The 25,666-nt window shown below is 43.0% G+C and overlaps 1 protein-coding gene across 2 annotated transcripts in view; it reads right to left on the bottom strand.

Moving 5' to 3' along the window:
• SHISA6 (shisa family member 6) overlaps positions 1–25,666 on the bottom strand; it is a 323,762-nt gene that overhangs the window by 147,676 nt on the left and 150,420 nt on the right. The window lies entirely within an intron of this gene.

The following is a 25,666-nucleotide window of genomic DNA, read 5'->3' as shown; positions in this document are numbered from 1 at the left end:
TACCTGAGAAACAGAAAGTGAGTGAGAGAGAGATCGAGAGTAGCAGAGGCTAAATAGACAGAACTGAGTTTCTGTTTCAGTTTCCATCTATACTAAGAAACAGGCTAGACCAGTTTTCTGAGCTCTTACTCATGCAACAGAGCCACCCGGATGAGCTGTTAGGACACATTTTCTGGGTCCCAACCCCAGATTTTCTTTTTTTTTTTTTTTTTTTTAAATTTATTTATTATTATTAAACTTCAAGTTGTAGGGTACATGTGCACAACGTGCAGGTTTGCTACATATGTATACTTGTGCCATGTTGGTGTGCTGCACCCATCAACTCGTCATTTACATAAGGTATAACAACCCCAGATTTTCTGATTCAGTGGGCCTGGGGTGGTCCTGGAAAATCTGCATTTCTAATTTGTTCATAAGTGACACTGGCACAGCCTGTCCAGGGACCCACACTTTGACAACCTACTAAGTCCTGAACCTACCAAGCCAGCCAGATTGGGGAGTGGATGCATGGGACGTCCTGGAACTAAGGGATGAAGGGGGCAGACTGGCTAGCGTCCACTGTCCACTGGCAACACTTCCACATTATCCGTCAACTAGGCTATTGCAGGGCAGTTTATCAGTGTGATCCAATTTCATAACAAGGGTCAAAGGAAGAAGTTAGATTTTAGGGTTCAACCTTACCCTAACCCTAACCCTAACTCTAATTGGACCTGAATTCAAATACTAGTTCTGCCACTTAATAGCTGTGCATATTTGGGTAAGTCACTTCATCTCTCCAAGCTTCCTTTTCCTCATCTGCACCCAGAAGTTCATAGTACCTACTTTGTAGAATTATTATGAGAATTAAAGAAAACACAGGTGAAGCACCTGCTGGCACAAAATAGATGCTCAAGGATTGCTATTGCTTCAGTGAACTGGGTAACTCATCCAACCTCCTCCAGGGGTTGTTGATTGAGGGCATTAATACTGGAAAGATGAGGTCACAGCCAACTTGATTATTACTTCTAGCTTGAGCCTTACCCAGGGAGTCAGGGCTGGCTCCAAGAGCAATCTAAGATTCAGGGATAATTATTAAGACTCCTGGAAGGCTGGGAGGCATCTGGACTCACAACTTGTGGCCACTGCCAACAGAAAAGGATGATGAGACCTGAACTCTTTCATTAACACAAATAATTCTGTGAGCCTATGACTCTTCCCATTTTATTTTCATCTCCATATAAACCTGTCATCCTCATGCCACTGAACTCAGGCAATGGAAAATGACCAAAGATGCATGTATCAGAAGCAACATGTTAGGCCATACCAATGGTCTCTCCAGGTAAATTTTGGTGGTGACACTAATCCAGGTAAGTTCTTGCCCTGGAACACTGATCCTTTGTGATATTACCTGTATGTGGTTGAAATGATATCCCAAGAACTCCTAACTTTCTCCAACAGACACAACACTGTCATTTTCTTTTCTTTCTTTCTTTCTTTTTTTTTTTTTTTTTTTTGAGATGGAGTCTTGCTCTGTCCCCTAGGCTGGAGTGCAATGGCACGATCTCAGCTCACTGCAACCTCCGCCTCTCGGATTCAACCAATTCTTCTGTCTCAGTTTCCTGAGTAGCTGTGACTACAGGCAAGCACCACCATGCCCAGATAATTTTTGTATTTTTAGTAGAGATGGCGGGGGGGGGGGGGTGTCTCACCATATTGGCCAGGTTGGTCTCGAACTCCTGACCTCGTGATCCACCCACCTCGGCCTGGGATTACAGGCGTGAGCCACTGCTTCTGGCCCGACACTGTCATTTTCTAATACAGACAACACTAGACAAGAGCCCCATGAGCTAGAATAGTGCTTCCTTCTGAGTTTGATGACCTTCTATTTTATTCTTAATCTTGCATGTGAATCCCTACCCCAATTTTTGGGGGGAAAGTGGGGAAAAGATAATTATAACTAGTATTCTCTATAGAACAACATTGGAAAGGCAAGGTAGTTACTATCTGACCTAATTAGGTATGTACCTTTTAGAAATTGTACTGGCTTCTTCAGAAACAAAAGCTAAGGTTATTTTAGACACTGCAGCTATAATGACACAATGATACATGGGTCTAGTGAGTAATTTTATCAAGTTAATTATTTCAGAGAGGATAAATTTTTATGCTTGAAAAAAATCACTTCAGTTTTTTTCATGTTTTGATCTTTGTAACTAATTTTAAAGATGACACTGTGCCGGTTCCATTTGCTCTGTGTGCCTTGCAACGTTCCCAGTCAAAAGCAATAACATTTGAATTTGACCGAAGCTCCAGTCTTTATAGTATCTCGGTGCGTCCTATCACCCTGGTGATTAAAGTCAGTTGGTTGAATTAGCTTTCAGAATTTTCACAGTTTTAATATCATCACTTCAATAAGGCAGCTGTGAGCAAGGGGAACAGCTGAACTCTTCAAGTAAGAAACACCTGAATTAATCATCAACCTCCAACCACATCCCACCTGCCTTGATCAATGGGCAAAGGACGGTCAATACACTGCGGAGGCATTTTTCCGGGGTTGGTAATAAACAGATGGCTTCAATATCCCAGCAGTTTATGTCTAGCTTCTTACAATTCGGATGACACTTCATGCCTGCTACAGAACTACATTTCTAGGTAGCATTAGTTAAGATATCCCTTGAGGACAAGATACTTAAACGATGTATTCTCTGCATCAATTTCGGTGCGGTCATATATTAAGAAGCATGTTTTGATTAAATGTCTTAATTCTTTATGTCAGCGGTTCTCAAACTTTGGCACACGTAAGAATCACCTGGAGGGCATATTAAAACACACACTGCTGATCCCCACTCCCAGAGCTTCTGATTCAGTAAGTCTGGGATAGAGCCCAAGAATCTGTACTTCTAACAAGCTTCTAGGGAATGTTGATGCTGCTGGTGTGGGAGCCACACTTTGAGAACCACTGCTTTAGAGATACTGACACTACTTTTATTTTTTTTTAAATTACATTCTAATGGTTTCCCATGTGGCATAAGGAGGAGTGAGAATATAGAAACTATTGTGAAGTCCTTATCTTGCTAACTTTTTTTCGAAGAAGTAGAGTCTGCTCTACTTTTAACAATGTAGAGAACTTCGTTAAAGACACAAGCTCCCAGCTTTTCCCTCTGGTTTCAGAGAGGGGAAGAGGCAGTGTGTTCATCTGGTCCAGGCACATCAGATCATATTCATTTGATGGCGTCAGGGAAGAAATGACCATGCAAAAATATTGATTCCAACTCTTGGTTTTTCAAATGCGAGGTCACCAATGAAGCCACCTTATTTACAAAAGGTGAAAACTCCAGTGATGGGGACAGATGCATTTCACAGGCAGGTCCTCCCATGTGAGACAGGGAGCTCTCCAATTTTCCTCATAAAGCTAAGGGGTTGGACCACATCCCCAGAGAGCACAGGAGGGACCTTAGGTTTCTGATAGATCCAAAAAAGGAGCTGTCAAACAATGACAAACAGTGGTCTCATTAATAGGAGTCTTAGACTCAGAAATCATCAACCAAACTCCTCATTCCAGCACCCCAGTCTTATCTCCAAAAGCAAGCAAAACCCTAGGAACACAACAGCATTGATCTCATTCAGAATTACTTTGTTTTTATTGAAAGTCACTAAGTCTACTTTCTGAGAGATGGGTATGTCTGTATGTGTGTGCATTTAAGAGAAAGAAAAAACAACAACAACAACAATACACTAAACTTTGAGGACAGCTACTTCAATAAGATAGAGAACCCTAATGGTCCATTCTGCTTCCAGGGGTCGAGTTAGGTCTGAGAAATTTGATTATGCTGTCTCTTGAAAGAAGCCCATTCACTAGGGCAGCACAGACTAGAGCATAGTTTCCCATAGGGATGGGGAACACAGACCTGGAGCTACTAATCTACCTAGTCCCAACAGAGGCTCCACCACTTACCAGCTATATGTTGGCCAGGTTAGCTAACCTCTCTGTACCTTACTTTCCTCACCAATAAAATTCAGATACTAATGGCTACCTCGTAAGACAGTTATGTTGTATAAATGAGTTAATATATGTAAAGTACTTAGAAGAGTGCCTGGCACATAGAAAATGCTCTATAAGTTCTAGCTATTATTATTTATGTCCAAATACTGTGCCATCCTTCTCCTTTTGTTCTATTTAAATTCCTCATGCTAATGCTATTTAGATTGGCCAACATCCAAAATTTAGACTTCTGCCATAATTATCTACATATGGCAGCAGGATTGTTCCAGAACCACCCTAATGACTTTGATTAGAACCAATCACCTGTGCCTATTTGCACAGCAGAATGATTGACAGGGTTTTGGAAGGACTGGATATTCCAATTATACTCTCGTGGGGGTGTGGACTGGTTTGAGCAAATATGCCAGTCAGAATCATGCTAAAACAGATCAGATTCTGTACATTTTATACAATCTAATAGAGAAAGCAGAAAAAAAGAAAGAGGAGAGAGACCATTGATGCATTCAATAAAATGTCGTGCAACCTGCTGCTCTGTTCTAGGCATTATGCTCAGAAGGTAGCATTGTGGTATAGATTGAGAGGTCAGCAAGACACTCCCACCAGTAAGGAGCTCACAGTCTAGTGGGGAAAAGAGATTCAGAAATCAATAAATACTTCACAATGAACTAAGGATTATAGTAGACATTTCCGTGGGGCAAAGAGGAGTTGTCGAGAATTGTAGTGCCTGGGAAGGTGATGTCCAAAGGCAAGAAAGAAAGAGCTGAAAGACAAGTAGGAACCAGCCATTTCGCAGGGTGAGTTAGGATATTCTGGTGAGGACTGGTGAGTTAAGACGTTCTGAGCAACGTTGCATAGTGTGTGAGAGCTCAGAGGTACAGATGACTTGAAGAAGGTAGAAGAGGTGGGGAAATATGATATTAATTCCTTAGTTATCTTAGGGAAGGACCAGGGAGTATAAAATGACAAAGAGTGGAAGATAGAGGGTTGTGTGAGTGAGAGTTTAGTCTCATGCATGTGGTGTGTCCACGTACCATACCTATGTGGTTGTGTAAATGTACCATGCAGATTGCTCCAGGAGAGAGAGAGAGAGAAGCCAAGAAGCCATTAACCAACAACTGAGAATTAATTTTCTGTGCAAAGGGAATAGGGTGGATGTACAGACCTTGCTAATATTGCTGCTGGTTATCTCTAGAAAGGGATGTGTTTCAACGAGCTCTTCTATGATAATATGTATCGTCCAGCTGTCTGGGAAAACATATGCAGTGCAGCTGCCCGGAAAATAGATTTTGGAGAGAAGGTAGCAGGCCTGTGGTTGGGTTGGGAGTTGAGCAGCTGAATCACAGACCCACTCTGGTGTAAATCAGCTCCCAAAACAATGGTTCTCAACTAGAGCTGCATGATTTATTTATTTATTTATTTATTTATTTATTTATTTATTATTTTATTTTATTTTATTTTATTATTGTTATTTTCTGAGACGGAGCCTCGCTCTGTCACCCATGCTAGAGCACGGTCTCGGCTCACTGCAACCTCCGCCTCCCAGGTTCAAGCGATTCTCCGACCTCAGCCTCCCGAGTAGCTGGGATTACAGGCGCCCACCACCAAGCCTGGCTAAGTTTTGTATTTTTAGGGGAGATGGGGTTTCACCATGTTGGCCAGGCTGGTCTCGAACTGCTGACCTTGTGATTCGCCCACCTTGGCCTCCCAAAGTGCTGAGATCACAGGCGTGTGCCACCACGCCTGGCCCAGAGTTGTACAATATTATTACCTGAGAAGCTTTAGAAATTACTGATGTCTGAGTCCCAGCCCCAGAACTAGGATTTAGTTAGCGGTGCAGCTGGAGCAAAGGGATTTTTTTAAGTTCCCCAGATGATTCTGACACGTAGCGGGGATGGGGAACCATAGCTCTACACCTTGGCTGCCTCAAATTTACTCCGGGACCAGAAGCTGCCCCAGGGGGTTGTTAGAAATGCTACATCTCACGGGCACCCTAGACCTACTGGATCAGAATCTTCATGTTGACAACATCCCCTAGTGATTGAAATGCATGTGATATCTTAAGAACCACTGATCACAGTTGTATCAGGATCATCTTGGAAGCTTATTAAAGTTACATCTCCTTACTTCTGTGATTATGATTCAGGGAATCTTGGATGGGGCCTTCCTTTTGCATATACTTTTTTAAGTTTTGCTGAGTCAGATTTGCAACTGGGGTCAGAAACTACTGTCTCACTCTGCAGATAAAGTTGAACAGAGGGCCTGGGATGAAGGGATTTTGGGTAAGATTGCTCTTGTGCAGAAATCAGGGAATGGAGGGAGGCAGACAGTACTTCTTTTCACATAAAGGGAGTTCCACACTGAGAAGGGGAGTACTACGTCATTGGCGTCTGTTGGAGGGCTGCATTGCCTCTTGTAGTAGCAGAGTCAACAGCTGAAGATGATACATGAGCCCAAAGGCGAGGTCACCCTTCTGTTGTAAAGTGACTCACAACTTCAGTGTGGTCCTCCAGAAAGGGAATGCAAGGGGCGGAGTTTAAATCCCCTTGCACTCATCTGTATATGGGGGTGTAGTGTACATTACTGTGTGTGCTTGGGCATCCTTCCATTCTTATAGGAAAGTTTAACCAGTTCAGGAGTCCCTGTGAATCATGCCTCACACTTACTTCCTTCACCACCTGGCCTGCAGTCTACAACTGGTAGAATGCCAGGCCTTTGTAAACAGTGAGAGGGCAAATGGGGTGGTCAGTCAAACAGAAGGAAATTGCCATGTGAGTCAGCCATGGTCCACAGGTATTTTCTTTCCTCTGTCTCCATTAAGAGGGGAGCTGGGAACAATTTGATGTCTAGACAAACAGTCTTGGGATACACAGGCATGAAGTCCCTGAACTGTCTCCCTACTCCGGTCTTCAGTGGGCCAGATGAGGACTTCCAGTCCAAGCCTCCTGATGCCATTTTCTGCCCAGTCAGATTCTTGCCAGTAGACTCTCTCAGTGCCTAGCACAGGATCAAGTCACAGATTGAACAAACAAATAAATAAAAATATGTTATTTTTCTTACAATTATTCTTTTAATTCAAAAGAGAAAAGACAGGAGTCTCTGAATTGCCTACATCAGGAGCTTTTACTGAGTCTCTGGCTTTGATCTCCCTAAAAGCTGCCTGATATTTTTATTTTTATTTTGACTGAACTTTAGTTGAAATGTGTAATTTTCTACCTAGTTCTTGAGCAGTACCTCAGCCCTCACATGCAGAGGTAAGAAAGCAGGTGCGAGAGCTTCATGTGCTCGGGGTGTGGCCTCAGGGCCCTGGGCATGTCCTCAGCCCTCTATTCCATGGGGCATCCAAGCACCTGTGTTCCTGAGTGGCCCCATGGGGACATGCCTGGGCTGATGGGCAGGAGGTCTTTGGGGAACACCACCCAGCCCTCTTTTCCCTCTGCCTCCAATTACCGAGGGAGGGAGCAGACTGAGAACATATTTGGAAAACGTGTTCATTGTTGCTTTTTAAAAATCTCCTATGTAATTAGGTACTACAGGGGTAGTCAACCACAAAAAGCCACCACCAGTGCCATCAAGTTCCGTAAAACAAAAAAGAAAGCAATTAATCAAAACAAAGAAGAGGCCGGCTGAGCGCCAGCACCTGTTTCCAGCATGCCATGCTGACACCCACCCAGTCGCCAGTCTTGACTATCAGGCAAACCCCACTTTGCCTGCATGTTTCCAGAGCCCGTGTTGATGTGGAGTCACTAAGTCTTTGACCTCCCTCCCAAGAACCCATCTCATCAATAATAGGGCCAGCAATTTTATTGTGTTCCCTTAGAAAAGCTTCCAGGGTGGGTCCCTGAATCTGACAATTGCAAAATAAAATAAAATACATCAACAAAACAAACAATCAGATTCCCAGCACTTTTTTGCAGTGTAGTGGCTCTGTGGTAGTATTTGCATCCATGCAAAGAGATGAAGGGTACAAAGTCCTGCTCAGACTCCATCCTATTCCCTGATGGCTTTTGAACCACCCCCTATCAAATCTGAGTCTTGAGAGCAATTACTCCTTGAAAACTTGACTGATTCTAATCGTGTACATTTATTGGAGAGGATTTTCACTAAAGTAAGGAGAAATTAAAGTAGGTTACATTATGAAGCCTTAGGGACATCTCTTGGTACATTAGCATAATCTCCAAGAAATGTGGTCTTTCAGGGGGCTCTCTGGGATCCCAAACCACATGGGGAAGAATTTTCCTTCAACCCTCTTCTATGTCAGAGGTGCTTCAGGGTACCAAGGTCAAAGAATGAGAGGCCATGAGGCAGCCATTGCAGAAGGTTCCATGAAGAGCACCAGGATTATTTCCGCAGTGTTTAGTTACCATCGCTTCAGCTATTTGTCTGACCCTGGCCCAGAGGGAGAACCTGCACCTTTTGGCATCTTCTGGTCCACACCATTGCTAGTTCCCTTGCTGAGGCCTGCCTCAGTGCTTCACAGTTTCCACAAAGAAGTGATGTATTTCATCATATTCACTAACTGTTTTGGCTTTCTTTCTATGCCAGTACATAAAAGAATATGTTTCCTTCCTCTCTTGAAACTTGGCAGGTCCATGTGACTTGCTGTGGCCAATGACATACACATGGATGTCACATGCATCATGTTAAAGTGAAAACATTTAAGAGCCATTTTCTGTACTCCCCATCCTCTGCCATGTTAGCTGAGGTTAGTAGTTAAATTGGACAAAGTGACTCAGAGCAAAGAGCCTAAGGGTGTATTCCCTTACAAAGGCTGATAGGCTGAGAATACCTCTCATTAAGTGGAAAAGATGTAAGGGATTAGAAAGCAAAGGAAACAGGAGTTTGGAGAACTATATTTCAAGAACTGTGTATGTTGATTGATTAACGTCTAGAATTATTATGGAATCAAGTAAGAAACCTCATTTTTTTTTTTTACACAGTTAAACTGCCAAAGGAACAGAGACCCTGATACTCTCCAGGACTTTAAACAATCCCTGGGCCTCTGACTATGGCAGGTTGGTGGGCTGAGAAAGCTGTGTAGTTCCTAAGGAGAATATATTCCCCAACATCCATTTCAGATGCAGCCAGAAAAGATAATAAAAAATAAGGAACCTCCTAAATGGTGGAGCTAGGAGCTATGCCAAACATTGGACAAGGAAGCCCCTTCAGAGAGTAGAACTGCAGCCTAATCACAAACATTCCCCACCCCGGGTTAGAAGCCCTTTACAATGCCTGCCAAAAGAAATTTCAAAATTGCTAAGGGCCAGTGCCTGCTGTGTGCCTCCCTTCTGTCCCTTTATGAAAGGGAGTGTTTGTTGTGGTTTGCCTGTCCCTATGCCACTGCAATGCATATGTGTGAAGGAAAGCATGTTTTTTTACTTTATAGACTTATAGTTTATAAATCTGTAGAAAGATTAAGAGCCCCTCTGTAGACCTGAAGTAGAGACCATAACACATCACTCCATGATTGTGTCAACAAGGGAGGTTGCATGTTCTGTGCAGCTACAGGATGGTGGAACCTCTCTTAGTATAAATTTCTGAGATACCACATGGAGGATATTTGCTTTAAAGGACTGTCCAAATAGGCTATAAACTTTGTGTGAGAAAAATAAATAAATCTTTGTTGGTATCCAGTTACCAAATTTTTTTAATTGCTCTCATCCCAGTGTAGGCTATTATTGTGATGACTATAGAACCCCATTACATAAACTTGGGTCTAAGATGACTTATTCTGAACTCTCTCATAAAAATTCCAAAAATTCCTTCCTTCTAAAATCAGAGTTAAATATTTACATGTCTGGGGCCAGTGGCTCATGCCTATAATCTCAGCACTTTAGGAGGCTCAGGCAAGCAGACTGCTTGAGCCCAGGAGTTTGAGACCAGCCTGGGCAACATGGTGAAACCCTGACTCTACCAAACAAAATATAAAAGTTAGCTGGGCATGATGGCATGTGCCTGTGGTCCCAGCTACTTGGGAGGCTGGGGTGGGAGGATCACTTGAGGCTAGGAGACAGAAGTTGCAGTGAGGGGAGATCACACTGCTGCACTCCAACCTGGGTGACAGAGTGAGACCTCATCTCAAAAAACAAAAACACACAAACAAAACTTACATATCTGGGATAAGGCCAAGTGTCCAGGTATAGGAAGATGCCAATAATGTAAACAAGTATTAGGTATAGAGTTCCCGGGTAAGGCCTAGTCTCTTTGCTCCATAAAGCTAGTCTAGTCAAAGAGCCAACAATCTCACTAGAAACACATGACTTATATGCACAAATAACTAAACAACATTATAAAGCAACAAACAGTTTAAAGACTAGGAGACCACAGACAAGAACTGTTCCAGGATTCAGGTGTGGAGAAAACTCGTGGAGGGTGAAGTACACAGAAAAACGCAAGACTTGTACAGAACCATAAAGTATGAGTAATATTTAAAGTGAGTGAGTGAAAAGTCAAGTCAGTGAAAAACACTTCAGGCCTAATGAACGCAGAAAAAATATTGTGCATTCTGTGAAAGATTAAGTACACCAGGCAGGCTACCCACGTGTGGCCTGAACTGAGCAGAAGGACAATCGCAATGACTCTGAAGGTTGAGCAATTTGAATGCCTAGAAAATGAAAGAAATCTGGGAAATGGAAACCACTACATGATTCTGATCAGAAGTATGATTTGATGAAAGTCATACTGAAGAAACATTAATTTGACAGTTGATGGTTGTCAAAGGGGCAGAGCAGAGAGGGTGGAGGCAGGGATTCCAGTGAAGCAGCTGCTAAATCAAATTGGAAACGAGTTGACGAAAGCGCATACTGGGGAAATGGACAGATACAAAAAAGTCAAAGAATGTATAGAAGGAGAATCCATAGAACAAGGATGAGGGGCAAGGAGTATGGAAAGAATCAAGCAGAAGTTCCGTTCATGGTTTTAGCTTGAGCAACTAGAGAAAAACGATGTTAATGACTTTCTGTCACCAAAAGAAGTTGGTTTTGGAGAGAAGAGGCTGACTCACCTTAGGAGATGCTGAGTTTCAGAGATGGCAGAAAATGAATGTCGGTCTCTCCCTTTCCCACTCCCAGTGCCACTTCTCTGCTAAAAAGCTTTATTATTGGAGTTCAGCAAAAAGGTCAGGGCTGAGAGAAATGCCCAAGAGTCATGCATGAAAGTACATTCTTTAAGGAACAGAGTTAAGAAAGAGAATAGTAGAGGTTTAACAAGAGCTTGGAAAATGTGATATTTGGAGTGATGGAAGGAAACTGTAGAAAAGGAGATACAGAAGGTACAGTAGAAAAGAAACTGTAATCTAGCAACATGAGAAATGACTTTCAAGCAAGAGTGGGAAGTGTATAGTATCACATTCTGAAGAAAAAAATAGCAAGGAGAATGAAGACTAAAATAAAACCCTTAGTTATAGAGATTTAATTTTTCTCAGGGACCTTTGACAGTGGAGTTTAATTTATCTAGCTTTTTGCCTGGAGAGTTACATCATCATTTGCTAACATCTCTCACCTTCTGCACGGCTCAACATTTCCATAAACGTTTTTCTGATTCCTGTCCTCCTGCATCTGCCACTCTAAAAAAAATAGGGAATGGACTGGGTGCAGTGCCTCACGCCTGTAATCCCAGCAGTTTGGGAGGCCGAGGCAGGCAGATCACCTGAGGTCAGGAGTTTGAGACCAGCCTGGGTAACATAGTGAAACCCCGTCTCTACTAAAAATACAAAAATTAGCTGGGCATGGTAGTGGGCACCTCTAATCCCAGCTACTTGGGAGGCTGAGGCAGGAGAATCATTTGAACCTGGGAGACGGAGGTTGCAATGAGCTGAGATTGTGCCACTGCACTCTAGCCTGGATGACAGAGCAAGACTCTGTCTCAAAAAACAAACAAACAAACAAAAATCTTAAAAAATGGAGAATGGATGGTCAAATAATTTCATACTTGTCAATGACATAATATTGAGTCCTACATCCAATATTGGTAAGTAGAATCAATTACTGGTTAGGGTTTCTCACAGTCGGTAGCAAACGCAGGGAATAAATACAGCACTACACACAAGACCAGACACTGTAGCCAGTCAAGGCAGATTTCATTTCATATGAGCAGCTTCAACAGGGCTGCATTCCATTTCTCCTACTCCATCTTTTCATTGTAAAATACAATCAAAGCATTATAATCAGACACCCCCGGCTGTAATTACCACTGTTATCCCTAGCTATGTCCTCAGCATAACTGGAAAACAGAAAACTCCCAGATTTAAATTACTTTTAATAAAATAAGAAAAAGAAATACAGCAAGTGATCTTTCCACTCCTGCTACAATCCTTGTGATGCGCAAGAGAGTCTGGAAAACAAAAAACAAAAACAAAAAACCTAGGTAGAAGATAGAAGAGGGGAAATACTAGCAGGCCCAAGAATGATCAAAACTACTACTGGGGTCGGGTGTGGTGGCTCACGCCTGTAATCCCAGCACTTTGGGAGGCCGAGGCGGGTAGATCACGAGGTCAAGAGATTGAGACTATCCTGACCAACATGGTGAAACCCCATATCTACTAAAAATATAAAAATTAGCTGGGTGTGGTGGCACGCACCTGTAGTCCCAGCTACTTGGGAGGCTGAGGCAGGAGAATTGCTTGAACCCGAGAGACAGAGGTTGCAGAGAGCCGAGATCGTGCTACTGCACTCCAGCCTGGCAACAGAGAGAGAGTCTGTCCAAAAAACAAAACAAAACAACAACAACAAAAACACCTATTGTTGGAATGAGTAAGTTCATCCTCAGTATGAAAATACTGGAAAAACCTACTAGGTCAGAGTACTGATTACATGCAACTCAAAGTCACAGTCTTCTGAATGAGAAGAAAATAAAATAGGGAAAGACGCACTTTGGAGATTGTTCATTAAAGAGGAAAGGAGGCATAGAAGTGGGGAGCAGTGGCATCCTGTAAGACGAAAGAGGACCAAAAAATCATAGGACACATAACTACTTCATCATCATCATCATCATATCCGTTAATCAAATTGTACTTTTTGTACTAATAGAAAAGGATGCCTTTTTAAAAATAGGAATAGTATATACTGCTATAAATGTTTAAAGCCATAAAAATATGAATAAACATATACTAATCTACTGTTAAAAATGTAAAATGAGACTCCAAATCCAAACTCCTATACTAACAACAGTTTTCTCCCAAACTTACGCAAAACTAACCATAAAGCAGAAGAAAACCTAACACAATACTTGGAAATGAATTAAACAGCTTTAAGGACACCTTTGTAGTTATTAAGAAAAAAAAAAAAAACTCGTAAAACAGAAATTCAAAAAGTAAAAACAACCAGCAGAAAGAAAACATTTAAAAAGAATTCATTGAACTCTAGAAAGATATGAAAGAAAAAGACAAAATGAGGACTAACGTACAAGATGCCTAAGCGGGGGCTCCAATCTCCCTTGGATATGACACTAAGGTACGTATCAAAAAAAGCCCACCAGGTACCTGGAACATGTACTCAGAATCAACAACTCTGATGTCCTAGCAAAATGAAGACTTCAAAGATAAAGCAAAAAATTCTCCAGCCTTTTAAACAAAAAGATCAAATAACTTACAAGATCAGAAGAATCTAACTGTCATCCAACTTCTCAAAAAACAAAAGAAAAGAAAAAAGAAAAGAAAAGAAAAAGTAACATAGAAAGCAAGGCAACAATGGGACAGCATTTTCCAGGAAAAGAAGGTGTGAACCTAGAATTTCAAAACCAGGCAGATTGCCTTCAGGTGTCAAGTACGTAAAACAACTGTTTCAAGACACAAGAACTTAGGGAATTATGCACCCATGAGCCCTTCTTGAGCAATCTGTTGGAAGATAAACTCCAGCCGAGAGAGGACTGGGCAAACTTCAGAGAACAAACAAAATTAAAAGGTAGTGAACACACACACGCATGCGCATGCACACGCACACACACACGCGCGCAGGTAAGACAGTAGACATTCAGCACCCAGATGCTGCATGTGACAAAGTAGAAATAATGCAACTAAAAACTGGAAAGAGAAAGGAAGCAGGAAAAAAAGTAGAATAATCACATTGATTGTTGTGTAGGCAGGAAGCGTAAGTTAAGAAATACCAATAAAATTGATAAACTGGTTTTACAAAGTTAAATACAAGCACTTGGAACTAAGCAGTATTTAAAAATTAAGTACAAAGGTAACTACTAGGAAAAAAAAAAAACCATGAAAATCTACCTCAATGTCAACATTTTAAAATATAAATGAAACAGCTAAAAACGTATAGCTTGTAAAAAAAAATTAGGTTAATAGACTACCCTACCCAGAAGTTCTAGGCCCTGATGATTTCATAGGAGACCTGTTTCCAGCCTACAAAAGCCAGAGAGCCACTATGTTGTATACATGGTTCCAGAGCATTGAAAATGGAGTGGAATTCCTAATTTCTTTTTAAATTTTACTTTAAGTTCTGAGATACATGTACAGAACGTGCAGGTTTGTTACATAGTTACACATGTGCCATGGTGGTTTGCTGCACCTATCAACCCGTCATCTAGGTTAACGCATGTCACATGCATTAGGTATTTGTCCTAATGCTCTCCCTCCCCTTGCCCCCCAACCCCTGACAGGCCCTGGTATGTGATGTTCCCTTCCCTGTGTCCATGTGTTCTCATTGTTCAACTCCCACTTATAAGTGAGAACATGTGGTGTTTGGTTTTCTATTCCTGTGTTAGTTTGTTGAGGAACGCTTTTACATTGTTGGTGGGAGAGTAAATTAGTTCAACCATTCTGGAAGACAGTGTGGCGATTCCTCAAGGATCTAGAACCAGAAATTCCATTTGACCCAGCAATCCCATTACTGGATATATACTCAAAGGATTATAAATCATTCTACCCTAAAGACACATGCACACACGTATGTTTATTGCAGCACTACTCACAATAGCAAAGACTTGGAACCAACCCTAATTATTTTAATAAAGCAAGTATAACATTGATACTAAACAGGATAAAGACAGTATAAGAAAGAAAACTATCAACCAGTATCATTCAAGAATATTGACACAAAATGCTAAATGAAATATTAGCAAACAGTATCCAACACTATATTAAGAAAATAAAACAACATGGGATTTATTCCAAGACTGCAAGATTAGGTCAATATTAGGAAATCCATTTACATTACACAACAAACAAACAGATCTAAGGGAAAAGTCTATGATGATCTCTACAGATGCTGAAAAGGCTTTTGACAAAATTCAATACCCATTCTTGATTAATAAGAAAACTCAAAAAAATAGGAACTGTGGGATAATTTCTCAACATGAATTCTTGTGAATCAATTTATCTAGCATCTCTGTCTATCTACCTTAGTCATAAAGACATGATCTTAATGGGAATGCTGTGGAGGGATTTCCACTAACATCAGAAACAAAGCAAAGAGGCCCTTTATCTCCACTACTATTCAACATTTTACTAGTGGCATTAATCCAATGCAATCAGACAACAGAGAAGCGTAATTGTAAAGAAGTAAAACTGGTTGGGCACAGTGGTTCAGGCCTGTAATCCCAGCACTTTGGGAGGCCAAGGCTGGCGGATCACTTGACATCAGGAGTTCGAGACCAGCGTGGCCAACATGATGAAACCCTGTCTCTACTAAAAATACAAAAATTAGCTGGGCGTGGTGGTGGGCACCTGTAATCCCAGCAACTTGGGAGGCTGAGGCAGGAGAATCGCTTGAACCCAGGAGGCGGAGGTTGCAGTGAGCTGAGATCATGCCACTGCACTCCAGTCTGGGCAACAAGAGAAAAACTGTCTCAAAAAAAAAAAAAAGTAAAACTGCCTGTATTTGCATATGATATGATAGCATACCTAGGATGCCAATAATAAAAATAAGCAATAAAAGAAATCAGTAAGGTAGCAGAATATAAAATTAACACAAGGAAATCAATAGCCTTCATATATTCAAGCATAAACAGTTAGAGGGCCTATGGTAGAAAAACCTCATTTATAGACAGCAACGATGATCAGCTACTTAGAAATAAACCTAACAACACGTGATCCCGGACCAGGAAAAACATTTTTCTTTTTACACTAGTGGTACATTTGAATAAACACTTTAGATTATGTACTGGTATTGTATCAATGATAATTTTTCTGATTTTGATAATCATACTGGGCTGTGTAAAAGAATGTCCTTGAGTTTAAAAAATACTTATGTACTTAGAAATAAAGGGCCACCATGTGAATCCAGGAGGCGGAGCTTGCAGTGAGCCAAGATCGCGCCACTGCACTCCAGTCTGGGCAACAGAGTGAGACTTTGTCTCAAAAAAAAAAAAAGAAAAGAAAAAAGAAAAAGAAATAAAGGGCCACCATATCTGAAATTTACTCTCAAATATTTCAGAAAAACAATTATAAAGAAATATATTCTGATTTTGATAATCATAGTGTGGCTGTGTAAAAGAATGTCCTTAAGTTTAAAAAATACATATGTACTTAGAAATAAAGGGCCACTGTGTGAATCCAGGAGGTGGAGCTTGCAGTGAGCGGAGATCACGCCACTGCACTCCAGTCTGGGCAACAGAGTGAGACTTTGTCTCAAAAAAAAAAAAAAAAAAAAAAGAAAAAAGAAAAAGAAACAAAGGGCCACCATATCTGAAATTTACTCTCAAAAATATTTCAGAGAAACAATTATAAAGAAATATATACATACAGTTACAAAACTGTATATGTTTATAATGTGTGTATGTGTATATATCGTTATACATAACAAAAGAGAGAGACAGAGAGACAGAGACTACGAGAGGCAAAGAGATAGAAAATGATAAACCAAATGTGTTAAAATGTTAAAATTTGGAAAATTCAAGGATATACAGGAATTATTTGCATTATTATTCTAACTTTTACATATGTCTGAAATTATTTCTAAATAAAAACATTAAAAAATAAAGTCAGTAAAAAAGTTGTGGGCCTAAAACTGGCTATATAAAGGATGGTATAATAGCATATATGATTAAGCAGTCATGGGGCAGGTGCAGAACTGAGCTAAAACTGTAGGTGTAGATATCAAATGATCTACAAGGAATATTAAGCTGAAAAAAGCAATATGCAGAATTTTATGTTCACAAATGTATATGATTGAGTGGTAACAGGTTCATAAAAGGTACAGAGATTACTCAATTAAAGGGGCACCAACTTTGACAGAGGTGGGAGGGGCTGTCTTAGTACAGATGCATTGTATCTCAGCACATATGCAGGAGTCCTGGAATATTAGAAATGAAAAATATCTTGTTGAAAATTTACAGGTAGGGAGGTGCAGACTCAGAAAGATGAAGCAATTTTCTAAGACTACATTTACCTGCAAATTCTCAGGTCTCTTGACTCCCAGGTTGGAGCTGTTTCAATTTATCCATCCAACCATTCACTCATTCTTTAATGAATATCCACTGGGCATCAACTATGTGCCAGGCACTGTGCTAGCCACAGGCAACACAGTGGTCAACATCCCCAGATATGGTCCTTGCTCACATAGGGGCAAAGACAGACATTAGGCAAGACAGCATACAAGTTAAAAATAATATTTTGAAGAGTATGATAAAGAAAATATTATGAAAGATATGATTTTCATTTGAGGGCCAAGGAAGACTTACTAGAGAAAGGAAAATTTAGGCAGAGACCTGAATGATGAGTATATTGGTCCAATAGGTACCAAAGTGGAAGAACATTCCAGATAGAAGGGAGAGCCTGTGCAAAGGCACTAAAAAGGGAAGAGCAGAAAGGAAGCCAATTTTGGCTAGAGTGCAGTGAGCAAGAAGGACGGCAGCAGAGCAAGATGCCTGAGTGTTAAGCAAGGGCTACATGATGTAGAGCCTTGTTTGCTTTCACTCTGAGTCATGTTTTCTACCACAGAATAGAGGAATGAAAGAAGAGTATGTGCATCTTGCCATTTCAGAGTTTTGAGCTCAGTATTTTTATGATGGGCAAGCACTGTTCCAAAGAGTTAGGGTGTGTGTGTGTGTGTGTGTGTGTGTGTGTGTGTGTGTGTGTGTGTATGCATATATATATATATATGATATATATGATTCTGGCTCCAATAAAGCCTTAGAGGTTTTAGAACCTAGGTAATAACAATAGAGCTGAGCTTTAGAAAGGTTACATTGGAATACGTTAAGTTCGGAAGGTACATTGGAATAAATTTGGTTAAATGAGGTAGAATGAGTTAGATCACTCTGGCTGCTCAGTAGAGGACAGGATGTGGGTGGAGGGTGGGCAGTGGAAATGGAACTCCATGGAGGAGGCCTTTGCAACTTGTCTGGATGTGAAGCAGAGGAGGCAGAGACTAGGATCCTGGCTAAGGGGGCAAAGGATGTGGAAGTTCAAGAGAATGAAATAGAATGGTAACGGACTTGGATGCAGGCAGTGAGAGAGAGAAAGATGTCAAGGATAGTGTGCAGTGTGTAGAGTGCTGCTTGAGCAACTGTATAGCTAGTGGAGCCATTTACCAAGGTGGGGAACACCAGGGGAAGAGGAAGTTGACGGAAAAGGGCCAAGGCCTGATATATGACTGAGCAATCATACAGAATGATCTACCTCAATAAATGCCCAGATATCTTCTTAAAGTGGATCTCCTGAAGACCAAGAATGTCTCATATCTAAAGAAAAGGCTACGATGACAGAAATTGGGCAGAATTTGGGCTTAGGGGCAAATGCTCAAGAGCAAGAACCTTCCCCAGAACCTCTCAATTCACATAAAACAGGGCACTACTTATTCTACTCATTGGTCCATTGGTACCCTAACTCCCACCTGATGCAGCCAAAGAACCTGCCTTCTTCAGCCCCAGTCATGTAGGGCCTTCTTTGTGGATCCTGGCTTGAGGTTCCATTCCCTCATTGCCCACTTGTCTACATTTTGGCTCTCTCCTTTGTTTTTCACTGTGGGAACCATGTCTTCATCTGTGTATGCATAAGGTTCTCTCTAATCTGCTACACCCCAAGCTGGGCATAGTCCATTTGTGTTGCTGTATCAGAATACCTGAGGCTGGGTAATTTATAAAGAAATGAGGTTTATTTGGCTCACAATTCTGATGGCTGCAAAGTCTAGGACTGGGCAGCTATATCTGCTGAGGGACTCACAATGCTTCTACTCATGACAAAGCAAAGCGAGGTCTAGGCGTGTATGGAGATCACGTGGCAACAGAGGAAACGAGAGCATCTAAGAAGCAAACTCATTTTTATAATAACCCACTCTCAGGAAATTAATGCAGTTCTGTGAGAGAAAGAACTCACCCCTGTGGGACAGCAATAATCTATTCCTGAGGAATCCTCCCCCAAGAGCCAACACCCTTCTACTAGGCTTCACCTCCCAACACTGCTGCACTAAGAGTCAAATTTCAATATGAGTTTTGGCACAGCAGCTAATGACTATGCCATGGCCCTATCTATCTCAGTTGAATGGATTCAGGGCTCAGGCGTTCAACTGCTTTTAGTGAACAACTAGAAAACCGTTACATTTCCCCAGAGTTACTCCCCCAGGACAGAAGTAAAAAAAAAAAAAAAAAAAAAGATTCACCAGGAAGTAGATGAAGAGAACAAGAGTCTGATATCAATCCTATTCAAGGAATGAATACTTTATGAGCTCTGGCCCCTCTGAACCCAAACTGCAAATTTATGAATTCCTTGTGGAAGGGCCTTCAGGTATGAACTATGAACAATCTGCTATTAACCTTAGAAAAAAGCCACTTCTCTTCAGTCCCATATTCATATTGGGAGGGTCTTATTACTGGTACCTTAAACAAGGATACGAATGGTCCAAGACTCAGAGTGGCAGAAGAATAGACTGCTCTGAGAACACATGGGGTGTTCAAACTCAAAGACATCCTCTGGGGGAAAATCTCCCCACCTTATTCGATGCAGTAGGCCTACATTTAGGAAGTATCTTATCTTGAAACTATCCCAGCATGTCAGACAATAAAGGGTCTTATCAATCTTCAAGGCTCTGATTTACATGAGGAAACTGAGGCCTGCAACAGTGAAACTATCCATGATTGGGGTCATGGTTGAGTCTCTGGGGAGCATGAAATCCATAAACCCACTCAACTCCCTTCAGCTCTGCAGTCTGAGCTGCACCACAATTCATGCAAACGGGAACACTCGTGCTGAGAAGAGTAGAGGTGAGGGGAGTTGAACATCAGTTTGTAGTCCATCTCTGTCCATGGAGTCAGCCACACACAGAGGTCTGCTTTGTGTGTGTTGCTTCGCTTCTTCGTTCTGTTCTTAAAGGCAGAAGTGTAAGAAGGAGGAAGAGGGCATGGACAGTGGTCATTAATTGTAATGTTTAACTCAGCCCACATTTTTGTGCCTGGAAGGATTCAGGACACTGCCTCCAACCCGCCTTTCTAGCTCTGTTTCCTACTGCCCCCTACAGGTGTCCTACGGTGCCTTCACTTTTCCACTACCTGCCTACAGGTGTCCTATAGCCCCATCACTTTCTTATTACCCTTTACAGGTGACTTACAGCCCCATCACCTTCCTGCCAACCCTCTACAGTTGACTTATGGCCCTATCACTTTCCTACTGTATCCTCTACAGGTGACTTATGGCCCCACACACCTGCATTTCCATGATCATGTCTTTGTTTAGGAGGCTCCCCCACCTGAAATACCTGTCCTGCCCTATTCTCGGCCTGTCACTTTTTTCTTTTCCTGCAAGGTGATTCTCTCAACCCCTGTCTCCCATAGGAGGCCATTGAGCACCCGTCCATTCAGAGGCAACATTTTTCTCTTATAATATCTTCCACTGTTCTTGGGATCTACTTCATGGCACTTCCCATTTACTCAGCAGGAGTTTTACTGCCTGGCTTCTCATAGGCAGAATCTGTCTTACTCATCTTTGCTCAACTGATCCTTGAGTTTCGCTGGAATGGGCAAATGTACATGTTTCTGTGGCTGGTTTTGGTTCCCTATCTAGAACAGGTCACTGGAATCTTAAGAGGTCTCTGCATCCTCCTCTCAGAGCCCTTCAAATTATTTTCCTCCTCAGCTATGGGACAACCTCCTTCCAACATGCAGGCTATGGAATGAGACTGTGTGGCACATGAATCTTAGAAGTGATCTTAAAGGCCATTGAGGGGACTTCACTGAAATTTAAAAAAAACATATTTTCTATCCGTGCCTCTCAAATTTTAATGCGTGTATGAATTACCTGGAGTTTTTGTGATAATAAAATGGCGATTCTGATTCAGTAGGTTTGGGGTGGGGCCCGGGAGTCTGCGTTTCTCACTGGCTCCCAGGGGAAGCCAAGTGGCTGACCTAGCATCATCCTTTGAGGGGTAAGGTTCTCCAGCACTCTGAAGCTCCAACAACATGAAGGGTGACCACTGCTTGAGTGCTCAGAGCTCTGGTGCAGGTGTTTCCCCTACAGTCTCCACAACAGCCCTGATAAGTAGGTAGTACTGCTACCCTATTATATAGACGAATGTCAAAGAGGCCAAAGTCACACAGCTAGCAAGGCTGGAGCCAGGAGCCCAGCATGTCTGACTCCATGACTCTCTTAATAGTTTTCTTCTTCCAACAACCATCGAATGAAGAAAGTTTACATTACTATTTGGAGTGGAGTAAGACTGAGGCAGAGGCCATGATTCTAGGCAGGAGGGGCTGAAATTTGTTTATTCTGCCATGTTTATAATCTGCACAGAAGCAGAGTCACAGAATAATATAGTTATGTTCCAAACGGTGATGTCCTGAGAACACCAGTCTTCTGCCCCACTTCTAGGCCACCATGAAATCCTGGCCACTGTGGATTGACAGGCTGTTTTCTCCTGGCCACAGGCCCCAGCTGGCATAGAGAAGCCATTCATTCCTACTACCTTCCTGGGGCTTGACTTAGCCCCATAGCTTAGCTTTCAGGGTCTGGGAGACTCTTGGCAGTGAGCAGTAGAGAATGAGGGAAGCAAATGCCAAGGGCTGGCACCCAGGAAGGGGAGATTGCCAACTTGGATGACCAGTCAGTGCCAAGACCAATGCCAGGAAGAGAGACTGTACTAGCCCAAGGGTCATGGCAAGAGAAGGCTCAGATCTAGCACCAGGGACAGATTAGAAAACAAGAAGAGCAGCAGCCCAGAGCTGCTAGACCTCTGGCAGAGCAAGCCAGCCTCTGGGAAAACAGAACTCCGTCCTCTCTCCTCTCCCAAAGAGACGGTAAAGAAAGCACCAAGATTAGGGTTGTAACAGACTTCCCGTGAGCCTCCCCTTCTGCCTAACAGAAAGAAAGACAAGCTGGTGAACGCTGAGGAATACGGGACACATTCATGATCCCCAGTGTCCAAAAGTCTCTCTTGCTCCCAACCAGGGGCCATGGGAGATCCAGCTATACCTGAGTTATTCCCCTTTTTAGGAAAGTATCCATGTACCCTACAGGTAAGAGCTGAAACTTCCTCAAGCAAGCAGCCTTACAGTTTATCTGGCACTCCTCCTTTGCCCGGTACTACCTCTCCTCTCCTTACACCAGCCCAGAAGACTGTCCCAGTGGATTGGCCTGCCACCTGCATGGGCCAATGGTAGCAGGCCCACAAACAAGCATTAAACAGGGATATGAATGGTCCAGGACTCAACATATGCCTGGTGGACGGGAATTTTTCTCTGTGACACCATTTGCCAAGGTAGTGTGAGTTGGGTGACTTAGATGCCCCATGGAGATACCAGTCCATGTGCCACTTCAACCCAAGCACCCTCTTAGAATGAGGTGAGCTAAAGAAGAATGATGCCCATTCCCTGGGTCAGCCTGTAGACTGACTTCCTTGGGGCCAGGTCTGTGGCTTCAAGTGAGTGCCCTGAGGGCAAACATGGTGGTGCTACCTTAGAGGTGGACTCTGTGGGTGACTCAGGAACTTGTTCCATGCTTGAGTGCTTAGTGCTCTACTGCTCCTCATGTCAACCTGACTGGCTTAATTGCTGTGAATCCAGCTGGAGATGGAGTCCTGGGCCATACCAAGGAGTCACAGCATCCTTTCAGCTTTCTGGAGGGTGGTGGGTATTCTTGTTAACAGAACCCATATGGGAAATGGAGTTTTGCAGAATCATTACCCTTAGGCAAAATGACTGAAATTGCAAACAGAACTACCCAACTGAGAACTCTGAAAGGTTTTTTTTTTTTTTTACCTTTAAAAAAATTATATATATATAATAATTTGAACAGTAGTTCTGTTGAGGATAAAACTCACCATTCCTACAGGCCCATCTTTACTTCTGGTGCAATCATTTTTTACCAAGCAGCTACGGTGTGAGGTTGACTCGATTCTAACAACATATGGAATCACACTGACACACCATATTTTCCTAAGGGTAAGACTTAGGGACAGCCTGTGGGTGCTATCTAGGGTCACGGGAAACACTACTGAATAAAGCTGAGCACACGAAGTCAATGGCAGGTTCTCCATATCCAGCCATTAATCAGGAGTGAACGGACATGAAGTAAACAGGGGTGCTGTCCCACAGGTGCAGATCCGAATGACCAATAGTCAGCTGAGATCTTTGGTGCCCTCAGCCCAGAACCCGAGAGTTCCGCTCTGCTCTGCTCCCACTCCTCCCCGTCCACGCCTCACCTACAGAGCCACACAAGAAAGACGGCTCCCAGGTGGTGCTGGCTTCACAGAGGCTATTCCCAGGCAAGCCTGTACTTCCCTCTCAGGGTTGAAAAAGCTCACTGTTGCCATGGAGACTGGACGCCTTCTGAGCGCTGTGCTTTATCTAGAGTCCAGCGTTCAAACACCTTGGTATACTCAAACCCACTCACTCCCCTGGCTCTCCGGATCATGAAAACATCCAGGCAGGGTTCTATTAGTCAAATGCCTCAGATGTCTCCTTGCCACAATCCACTGTTGGTCTGGGGTTCTTGGCCAAATCCTGGTGTGGGGGTGGCAGCCTGTGATTTTACGGAGGCCCACACATACACATGCATCCTTTCTCCCTAGGAGAAAAGACCTAATTTCAAATCTTGTATCGTGTGAGACCACAGGCAGCACCCAGACAAACAGGCTGGTGCAAGTGGTGAGCATGGCCCCTGGATTAGATCAGCCGTGGGGCTGCAGAAAGGGCTGAGGAGATAAAGTGAGCTCAGCTCCAGAAGGTAGGATGTCCACAGTCCACGTAAAACCTGACGCAGCTGGAGGAGGTCCCTGACCTCAGCTTTGATTAACTTCTCTGCTTTGTTCAGCCTCCCACGTTAATGGTTAGTCCCTGGCCATCATTATTTCCCAAAGTCACACTCCTCAAAAATCTTCTACTCTCACATCCTCCACCAGTTCCAGGGACCAAGGCTCTTATCCTTGCTTCCCCTTGTCCTGCTCTCTTACCCGTGTTAGACTATTTACCCCCATCATTATTGACTAACATCTCTGCGTTTTCTGAATTTTATAAGCCAGGCCTGGCTTCATGCGCTTCTCAGAGTCAGATACGGCAAGTGCCATCAGCCTAGCCTCTAGAATTCCTCCAGCCCCACAGCTCCTCCTCCTCCTCAGATCGGTGTGCTTGCACAGCCAAGCGGGCACCTCTGTGATTCCCCTTGTTGGTGAGACTCCTAAATTGGCCTCAGGATGGTCACTTTTCCAGCCTTGACCTCATCACCTGCTCCTATGCACTCACCCCTTTTTTAGCACTTAGTCCCTGAATTTTCCGCCTCAGACCCCATGGAGTGCCTCTCTGGGCAGCAGGATGGCCATACCCAACCCAGTCCCCAAGAGCATTATCTGGATGGGATGACAGGATCTGTTCAGGGTTGTTCTCTGGGGTCTGGAAAGGTGCTTTCAGGCCAACAGCTTCTTGCATTCTGGCCTTGTCTCCATCTCCCAGGTGACCTCAGAGCAGTTCCAATATTTCCTAAGGCCTTGGAGCTGTGCCAGTTCGAGTTCTGGGCAGAAGGACCCGTACGCTACGTCTCCGCGTTCTGCAGGTCATTGTGAAAAATGCTTTGAAGCCAGACTGGCTGGGCTTTCTCCCACACCATTAGGGTGACCAACTGTCCTCATTTGCCAGAAACTGTTTTCCTAGGACACAGGATTTTCAGTGCTAAAACTGGACAGTCCTGGGCAACCGGGGATGGTCGGTCACCCTAACCCCTCACTTACAGCTGATGGTCTGCTTTCCATTTCACTGAGAAATGATCACATACACCCACTTGCCTGCACCTCCATTCCCTGCCTTAAATGTGCCAAAGCTCCTAACTCCGTTGGACCTGCTTCATAGATTTACTCGCGTCTTGATTTATTTCTGTCTTCTCTGACTCACATGTAAGTTTGTCTGCTGTATCCTCAGTGCCCAGGACAGCGTCTAGCATTCAGCCAGTGCTCAGGAAATGTGACTTAGTAGAGGAATTAATGGAAAAATGGGCAATTGCTCCTACAATAGAGCGATCACTGTAGCTCCTTCCTTTTACCAAAGGTTTCAATCATGTCTCTCTTTCTCTCTCCCTTGGTCTTTCTTCCTCTCTCTCTCTCTAACTCCCACTGTCCTCTATCTGGCTCCCGGCATGGCAGAAAGGACCTGGTGAATAGTGAGAAATACCAGAGGAGGAGGGCAGGTAGTAACTCGCATCGTCACCTCCATGGGGACCTACCTGTCACATTTACTCTGCAGCTGCAGTGAGCATATCTGCCACTGCCACTACCACCACTGTAAGGACCCCTTACTCAGACCTGGCGTGGCCAGGGATATCCCAGT

The sequence above is a fragment of the Chlorocebus sabaeus genome, chromosome 16 (genome assembly GCF_047675955.1).
Source record: "Chlorocebus sabaeus isolate Y175 chromosome 16, mChlSab1.0.hap1, whole genome shotgun sequence".
In the NCBI taxonomy this organism is placed as follows: domain Eukaryota; kingdom Metazoa; phylum Chordata; class Mammalia; order Primates; family Cercopithecidae; genus Chlorocebus; species Chlorocebus sabaeus.
Note: the sequence above shows the minus strand (reverse complement) of the source record. Positions and strands in the feature narration are given on the sequence as shown.